Source organism: Schistocerca piceifrons, chromosome 2 (genome assembly GCF_021461385.2).
Source record: "Schistocerca piceifrons isolate TAMUIC-IGC-003096 chromosome 2, iqSchPice1.1, whole genome shotgun sequence".
Lineage (NCBI taxonomy): Eukaryota > Metazoa > Arthropoda > Insecta > Orthoptera > Acrididae > Schistocerca > Schistocerca piceifrons.
The window spans coordinates 107368263-107378583 of NC_060139.1; positions in this window are offsets into that span (position 1 = coordinate 107368263).

The window sequence follows — 10321 nt, forward strand, 5'->3', positions numbered from 1 at the left end:
TTGTTAAATATGATCACCGGAGTGGTCGACGAGACGCTGTACAACGCCAGATTTGAAGCCTGGTGAAGAAAATTGGAACTAACTTTTTTCCACCGTAAATCGGCTCTGCATTAACGCATTAGCATATTTACCAAGTTTGGCCGCCACACGATTATTACCGCCCTCGCTGGACCTCCCTGCGTAGCTGCACTTTAATTACAAACACCCCGCAGGAACAAGACTACTAAATATATTGCAGAGTGAGTACTAGAACGAAAGGGAAAAGTCGCGTGTGGTTAGCCGTGCCACAAAGTGCACATTAGTAATGGGCGCGCAGAGAGCAACCTGTCTTGGCGTCGAGGGCTAAATGGAAATCAATTAGTCTTGCTGTCTGGGTGACCGCTGCATCGAATATAAAAAGAACAAAACGGTAATTGTGGGAGAAAACAAGAATGTGCAGACGGAAAAGCTTGACATTTCTTCGAAAACTATTTCTTTTAGGGGATGAATATTCGTTTAGAAATTAATTAAGGCATGAGCGAGAATAATTATCGGTTCCTATTGGACTTTGTACAACATAAATTAACGAAGCAAGACACAGTGATGAGAAAAACAGTTACTTCTTCTGAGTATTTATCGTCTACTCTCTGATTACGTGCCACTGGTTTATCGAACTCTGTCAAGAAACTATACTTTTGGTATGTAAACGGCCTCACTGTTAACACCACTTCTCTTCGAGGTCTCAGAGATCTATCTTTCTCGAGAGTACTGTGAATACTTTCTTTTCTTTTAATTCTGTCTACCGTTGACTGTGGTCTGTACTGTTTTGTTGTACAGCATATTTAGCTTAATGCTGTACCACGACCGTTCCTGTTATGCTGCCGAGAAGTCTTGGCTTCAGTTCAAGCTATTCAGTTAAACCAATTCTATGTATCAAGTTGCTAAGTTCGCCCTCTAGAAATTTCTAGAACATTCCAGAGTATTCGAGAACATTCCAGAACATACGAGAGCATTCCATAACATTCCAGAATATGTTTTCTTCTCGAAAGTACTTCGTCATCGCTCCGGGGGATCTGTGGATGGCACTGCAGCAGCAGACGCATTCACATGTTCAAAGCACACGTGAGAGCGGTCGCTTCGACTTCTGTCGGCATCATTTGTGTAACATCGTGTGCGCTTTCGCCCACAGGGTATAGACTCAGTTTCGTGCAAAGTACACCAGTCAGGTGGGGTAGCGAGTTCAGGTAGTCTGCGTTACTTCGCTTACCCTTGTTGCCCGCGAAAAGGACAGAACAATGAGACACTATGGGACCGGGAGGGTAGCAACTTTATACTGCGATTTGTTTTGCTGTGCAAGCATTCCAGATAATAAGCGCTATGTGATAATTGTCTCATCACCGACTCCATTGGAATGAGTACGAACTAGGTAACAAGTATGCCGGTACAGAGTCGCAAATATGGGGAAAAGGTAGAATCGTATGAAATTAGCAGCGCTGAGTCCCACAGCCCCGTGGTTATTGGCTGCCTAATTGGAAGATACACTCTTAGACAAAAATAAACAACAACGTAGGCCTTACAAACGACAGGCACTTCCACTACTTTTCACTTAGCGATGATAAATTGCCAAACTTCAGGAATCCATACAGGTCAATAGAACCGGAAGAGAAGTTTATTCATCTCAAGTGGGATGTAATGGGATTAGTTAAAGTATAACATAGCGTTCTGTACCAACTTAACCAATATATTTTATAAATATGTGCGTGCCGCTAAAACTTGGAAACGAGTTCCGGTAGAATCAAAGGAGTTACATTGTGTGGTAGCCCTCTATCACACATCTATGAAGAAGGTTCCCGTTTTTACCTGAAAGGCGTGCTTTCGAAGATATAAGGGCTGGAGAGTTTCGCCCTCTAGAAATTTCTAGAACATTCCAGAGTATTCGAGAACATTCCAGAACATACGAGAGCATTCCATAACATTCCGGAATACGTTCTTCAATGCTCCGGGATGTTCGTAAATGGTCTGGAACATTCGAGAAGATTGTCCGCAGCTCGTGGTCGTGCGGTAGCGTTCTCGCTTCCCACGCCCGGGTTCGATTCCCGGCGGGGTCAGGGATTTTCTCTGCCTCGTGATGACTGGGTGTTGTGTGATGTCCTTAGGTTAGTTAGGTTTAAGTAGTTCTAAATTCTACGGGACTGATGACCATAGATGTTAAGTCCCATAGTGCTCAGAACCATTCGAGAAGCGCACCACAAAGGAATTATCCGAACTAGACGGAAGTCAGTAGATTTAATGTACATGTACAAACAAACAGTTGATTACAAAATGGCTCTGAGCACTATGAGACTTAACATCTGAGATCATCTGTCCCCCAGAACTTAGAACTACTTAAACCTTCTAACCTAAAGATATCACACACATCCATGCACGAGGCGGGATTCGAACCTGCGACCGTAGTGGCCACGCGCTGATTACAATTTCAGAAAAATTGTGTTAATCATTTAAGATAAAGAGCTTCAAAAATGGAGCAATTCAATAATATACAGAGTTGTTGGACATTAAGCTGAGGGATATTGTGACAGATTCTGTCCAACTGGAGCGTTAGATCGTCAAAATGAAAACCTGGTAGGAGGGCCCTGTCCATAATGCTCCAAATGTTCTCAACTGGGGAGAGACCCGAGACTTTGCTGGTCAAGCTAGGATTTGGCAAGCACGAAGGCAAGCAGTAGGCTTTATCGTGCTGAGATGTAAGCCCAGGGTGTCTTGTCATGAAGGCAACAAAACGGCGCTGTAGAATATCCTCGACTCGATGTATCGCTGTGCTGTAAGACTGCCGCGAATGACAACCATCAATCCTGTCTGGCCATATGGTGGCCGACAGTCAGACTGGTATTCCACTGCACTCTGGGGCGTCTCCAAACACCTCTTCGCTGGTCACCTGGGCTCAGTTAGAAACCGAACAAACACGGAAGGCAATTATACTCCCATCAATGAGATTCCAGGCCGAGTGTGCCCGACACCGCTCCCCCTTTTGTGAGCCGCTGATAATGGTTCTTGTGGTTACTGATGCACTAGTTCCACCTCGGATGAATCATCATAATGAATCTGGGGCTCTGAGTGCCTCTCTGTTGATTGCCCGGTCCTCAAGTGCTGTCAAGGCTGACCGCTACCTTTTTGACACTGTGTTCGGCCATGGTTCACCCTTTCCTGCCAACATCGACGAATAGTGGCATCGCTCCTATTAGGATGTCGAACGATTTTCCGAGTTCTCCAGCTGGCTTCACTGAAAAGTTGACATCCGTGAGTGTTTTCGGAAGTCTGTCAGCGGATCATAGTTACTGTCCACCTGCGTATGTGGAATGAAATTCGCAAAGACTTTTATGCCCTAGTATCCACATGACCCCTGTTCACTGTCCTTGCCAGCTGCGCCGCGAAATTGCTCTGCTGCATCAAAAATTCATTTTGCGTTCTGCGTTTTCCATTTTTCGTCGATACCCGTATGAATACCAATTTGCATATCTCTTTCGTGGTGAGTCTTTTCTGCAGAGTGTATTTCCTTCTCCGCTCTCAGTACCGCTTTTTCTTCGCAAAATGTTTGCTGTGTCTAAGTTGATTAGTGCCTGTAGAGTTTAGCGTCAAGTTTATATTGTTGATAGCGGTGAAAGAGAGAAGGAAGAGGGCTATGCCGAGTTCTGACACGTGCGAAGGTGGTTTGATAAGTCTGCTAAATCTCCATGGAAGAATGGAATATATTTATTGTGTCTTCATGGTTGATAAGCTTGATTATTCCAAGGATTGTATTAGGAATTTCTCCAATGTACAGCTTACAGTTCATTCTTGACAGACGTCTGAATTGGGCAGTGTGTCGACTGGAATTAAAAATGGAGAAAACCGAGTTTCATGCTGTCATTAAACGTTTTCATTTGAAGGGTGGACTGCCACATAAATCAAAACAGAGCTGTATTAAGTTCACGCGGACTCCGCACCATAACTGAAGACCGTTTACTTTTGAATTAATGAATTTAAATGTGGTGGCGCAAGCACCAAAGACAAAGAGTGCTCAGGCCGTCCAATTGAGATCACCACAGCAAAAACCACTGACAAAATAAATGATACGGTATTCAAGACGACCAATTAAAGATTAGTGAGATTGCTGAGGCTCTAGGCATCTCTACTGAGCGAGTTTATAATATACTGCACGGAGAATTGGTAGTGAAGAAGCTGTATGCGAGGTGGGTGCCGCGATAGACGTTTTATTGAAACTCTAACATATAACATGAAGTCTGAAGGATAATACCTCTGTGGTTCAGGCATTCACTCTGATATTCATGTCTGTTTCCCTCTTATAATTCGGCATATCTGCGCTACATTCCATACTTCAGTTATACACTACTGCACATTAAAATTTCTACACCAAGAAGAAATGCAAATGATAAACGGATATCCATTGGACAAATATATTATACTAGAACTGTCATGTGATTACATTTTCACGCAATTTGGGTGCATAGATCCTGAGAAATCAGTACCCAGAACAACCACCTCTGGCCGTAATAACAGCCTTGATACGCCTGGGCATTGAGTCAAACACAGCTTGGATGGCGTGTACAGGTACAGCTGCCCATGCAGCTTCAACACCGTAACACAGTTCATCAAGAGTAGTGACTGGCGTATTGTGATGAGTCAGTTGCTCGGCCACCATTGATCAGACGTTTTCACTTGGTGAGAGATCTGGAGAATGTTCTGGCCAGGGCAGCAATGAACATTTTCTGTATCCAGAAAAGCCCGTACAGAACCTGCAACATGCGGTCGTGCATTATCCTACTGAAATGTAGGGTTTCGCAGGGATCGAATGAAGGGTAGAGCCATGGGTCGTAACACATCTGAAATGTAACGTCCACTGTTCAAAATACCGTCAATGCGAACAAGAGGTGACCGAGACGTGTAACCAATGGCACCCCATACCATCACGCCGGGTAATACGCCACTATGACGATGACGAATTCACGCTTCCAATGTGCGTTCACCGCGATGTCGCCAAACACGGATGCGACCATCATGATGCTGTAAACAGAACCTGGATTCGTCCGAAAAAATGACGTTTTGCCCAGGTTCGTCGTTGAGTACACCTGTCTGTGATGCAGCGTTAAGGGTAACAGCAGCCATGGTCTCCGAGCTGATAGTCCATGCTGCTGCAAACGTCGTCGAACTGTTCGTGCAGATTGTTGTTGTCATGCAAACGTCCGCATCTCTTGACTCAGGGATGGAGACGTGGCTGCACGATCCGTTACAGCCATGCGGATAAGATGCCTGTCATCTCGACTGCTAATGATACGAGACCGTTGGGATCCAGTCTACTTTTCGCTGCCAATATGGTCTGTACAGAGCTACTGAATAAAGCAGATTAATTGACTTAACACAACAACAAATTATGTAATTTTCATTTATTGTCCCGTCAGTTGCACATTTTTAATTAGACTACATGTTTCTATCACTCTGGATCATCTTCAGGTCCAAGTAGTTGCGTCAGCAACCTGTCTTGTCTATTCAGAACTATGTATCAGAGTACTCTGATATGTGATTCTTAGTAGACAAGACGGATTGCTGACGCAACTACTTAGATCAGAATACTCTGATATGTGGTTCTGAATAGACAAGTCCGGTCGTTATGTAATTGCTTCGATCTGAAGGTGATGCAGAGTGATCGAAACACGTAATTAAAAATATGCATCTGAGACGGGACAACAAATAAGAGTTATTATCTAGGCAGTTGTTGAATCTCTCAAGGCGATTATGTCGACTATAGTGACGACACATTGAACTGCGGTGCGGGACCGGCGCCGCTCGACCGTCCATCCTCTCGGCTTCCCGCGTCCTCCCCCTCCCCTGCCCCCTCCCCAGTTCCCTTTCCGCCCAGAGCTGGCCTGCCGCCCACGTGCCGCAGATTTATGTAATCACCCCGCGGTGAGCGGTGAGCGCAGCCTTGGCCTTCCTCCGTGTACACATGTATCCCACGCCTCCACAGCCCTGCCCTGTCGCCGACCTTGGTAGCAGGCTTGCACGTCACTGGTTTGCCGCCCTCTACGTTCATACTGCCTCACCATTCAGTCTCAGATAAATGTTTCGTATCGAACTACCGAATGAATGCATGCTTCAGCCGATCTTTATGCCAGCTCTATTTTCCGTTGACACCCCTCCAACTCTGTGTAACGTTCGGAACAAGAAGGTCACAGTTGAGGGCTATAGCGTCAGTTGTCCCACAAGGATCAGTATTTGGTCCATTTTTCGTTACACACTGACGGAAAGAAAAATCGCAACACCAAAAAAATAATAACTGTACAATAGTGAAATTTTGGAAATACGTTTGTCTAGGTAACATATGCATTTACGTGATTGACATCTCCTGTTTTGCATCCTCCTGTGGCGTAATCACGACAATGTTTCACAGAGGAAGACCGCACTGCAGTTCCTTCTCTAAATCCTCGCACGAAACGAAAAAATTGGCTGACATCGAAATAAGTGTCCAAGGAATAGAAAAGCAAAAGAAACCACTCAGCAGAGGAAAGACCACTGGACCTGACGGGATACCAATTCGATTCTAAGCAGAGTACGCGAAAGAACTTGCCCCCCTTCTAACAGCCGTGTACCGCAAATCTCTAGAGGAACGGAAGGTTCCAAATGATTGGAAAAAGCGCAGGTAGTTCCAGTTTTCAAGAAGGGTTGTCGAGCAGATGCGCAAAACTATAGGCCTATATCTCTGATATCGATCTGTTGTAGAATTTTAGAACATGTTTTTTGCTCGCGTACCATGTCATTTCTGGAAACCCACAATCTACTCTGTAGGAATCAACATGGATTCCGGAAACGGCGATCGTGTGAGACCCACCTCGCTTTATTTGTTCATGAGACGCAGAAAATATTAGATACAGGCTCCCAGATATATGCTATTTTCCTTGACTTCCGGAAGGCGTTCGATACAGTTCCGAACTGTCGCCTGATAAAACAAAGTAAGAGCCTACGGAATATCAGACCAGCTGTGTGGCCGGATTTGAGAGTTTTTAGCAAACAGAACAGAGCATGTTGCTCTCAATGGAGAGACGTCTACAGACGTTAAAGTAACCTCTGGCGTGCCACAGGGGAGTGTTATGGGACCATTGTTTTTCACAATATATATAAATGACCTAGTAGATAGTGTCGGAAGTTCCATGCGGCTTTTCGCGGATGATGCTGTAGTATACAGAGAAGTTGCAGCATTAGAAAATTACAGCGAAATGCACGAAGATCTGCAGCGGATAGCCACTTGGTGCAGGGAGTGGCAACTGACCCTTAACATACACAAATGTAATGTTTAGCGAATACATAGAAAGCATGATCCTTTATTGTATGATTATATGATAGTGGAACAAACACTCGTAGCAGTTACTTCTGTAAAATGTCTGGGAGTATGCGTACGGAACGATTTGCAGTGGAATGATCATACAAAATTAATTGTTGGTAAGGTGGGTGCCAGGTTGAGATTCATTGGGAGAATTCTTAGAAAATGTAGTCCATCAACGCTGGAGGTGGCTTACAAAACATTTGTTCGACCTATACTTGAGTATTGCTCATCAGTGTGGGATCCGTACCAGGTCGGGTTGACGGAGGAGATAGAGAAGATACAAAGAAGAGCGGCGCGTTTCGTCACAGGGTTATTTGGTAAGCGTGATAGCGTTACGGAGATGTTTATCAAACTCAAGTGGCAGACTCTGCAAGAGCGGCGCTCTGCATCGCGGTGTATCTTGCTGACCAGGTTTCGAGAGGGTGCGTTTCTGGATGAGGTATCGAATATATTGCTTCCCCCTACTTATACCTCCCGAGGAGATCACGAATGTAAAATTAGAGAGATTCGAGCGCGCACGGAGGCTTTCCGGCAGTTGTTCTTCCCGCGAACCATACGCGACTGGAACAGGAAAGGGAAGTAATGACAGTGGCACGTAAAGTGCGCTCCGCCACACACCGTTGGGTGGCTTGTGGAGTATAAATGTAGATGTAGAAGAAGACGAATGGCACACGCATCAATAAAACGGCAAAGTGTCTCTGTAAGACTCCGCGCCTGCCAGTTAGACAAAACCCTCAGTGACACTCACCCATATTTATTGTGACTTTTACAAATGCACGTATACAGACAGAATCCTTGATGAGAGTACCAGGCACTTGGGACCAGGCCACGCTGCTGCCCTTTAGCCACAGATCGTTACTCTTGCGCCTGATAGTAGGCCATCCGGAATCGACGAATGTCAAAGGGGTTGCCGGTCTGCAAGCGCCTAGGACGTAGTCACGGATTTTGTCTGTACAAGTGAATTTTTTAAATCTATATATATAAAAGAAAATCGTGTTAGTTACACCATTTACAACTCAAGAATGGCTGGACCGATTCCGCTGAAAACTGGTGGAGAGGTAGCTTAGAACTAGGAGACGGACATAGGATACTTTTTATCCCGTTCGACCGCTATAAAACGTGGTATAAGAAAAACGCATCTGGCATCGAATAACAAAACGCAAATGTCAGGTAAACGTCACTATAAAACATGGTATAACAAAAACGCATCTGACATGGAATAACAAAACGCAAATGACAGCTAAACGTCTATGGTTAAGTATCAGCATATATCATTCATTAAAAAATTTCGTGCGAGATCCAACATAGCGATTGCAGTTGCTTCTTCTGGAACAGGAGCCACATTGTTAGAAGGATGTCGTACGGCTCATTCAGCATTAAAATTATCGTTAAATCTTCAAGCTGTTGAAGAACCAACATGTAATATTACAAAAAATTCAGCAATGGCCGAAGTTTTATCAGCATCCAAGATCATCATGTGGGACGAATACACAATGGCGCATAAGCGTGCGTTAGAGGCACTTAACCGAACATTGAAAGATCTACGCAATGACTGAAGATGTTTTGGAGGAGCAATGATTTTACTGTCTGGCGATTTCCGCCAAACACTGCCAGTACTTCCAAGATCAACGGCTGCAGATGAAATAAACGCTTGCCTCAAACCATCGAATCTATGGCGCTATGTGAAGAAACTTCAGCTGACAACATACATGAGAGTTGCATTGCTTAATGATACTTCTGCTGAAGATTTCTCTGAGCAATTGCTGACTATCGGTAATGGTCGAGTACTTGTCGAAGAATCGAGCAGATTGATTTCACTTCCTCATAATTTCTGTAACTTTGTCTCATCGAAAGACGAACTTATCAACAAAGTATTCCCAAACATCATAACTAACTACAAAAGTAATGAATGGTTCAGTGAGCGTGGAATTTTAGCGGCTAAGAATAAAGATGTAGATGACCTAAACTACATAATTCAGAATGAGATCATTGGTAAAATGCATTCATTCAAATATGTTCACTGTGTAACAAACGAAGATGAAGCCACTAACTATCCAATTGAATTTTTAAACGCCTTGGGTCTGCCTGGCTTACCACCGCACAATTTACGCCTAAGAGTTGGCTCCGTAGTAATCACGCTTCGAAACATAAACCTACCAAAACTGTGAATCGGTACGCGTTTGGTGGTAAGTAAATTGATGAACAATGTTATTTATGCGACGGTACTCAAAGGAAAATTCGAAGGTGAGGAAGTTCTCACTCCGAGGATCCCGATGATCCGAACTGATACGCCGTTTGAGTTTAAAAGACTTCAATTTCCGATCCGTCTTGCGTTCGCCATGAGCATTAACCAATCACAAGGCCAATCCTTGAAAGTTTGTGGTTTAAATCTGAAATATCCATGTTCTTCACATGGTCAGTTATATGTGGCATGTTCACGGGGCGGAAGACCATCTGCGTTGTTTGTTCTTGCGCCTGATAATAAAACAAAAAATGTGGTGTATCACAAGGTACTTAATTGAAGAGTGGAAGCTATGCACCAAAAAACATAATGAATCATTAAAATACTTAATTTTTTTTATTTCTATTTCCTAATAAAAATTGAACTGAACATCCAAAATCTGATTATTTATTTGCTTTAAGGCGGAACAGAGTTCGCCGGGTAAGCTAGTTCTCTCTAAAGCCGGGTGGGTGCCACCAAGGATTTTGCCGGATAGGGGCATTTTAGAGGGACGAGTTGCCATTTTATTCACGCATATGTCAATGTCGTATCCATCCATGATCACTCCACAGGAGGACACAAAATAGGAGCTCTGGAAAAACCACAAGCAGCCTTAGCTGCTTCGGATCACCTTCAAATACGGTCCCTAGGTGTTCCAAACTGTAAACGAGAGAGGTGTTCCCCAAACTGGAGCGATCACGCTACACAGGAATGGAGCCCCACAATGTCCCTACAGACGAGTTGAA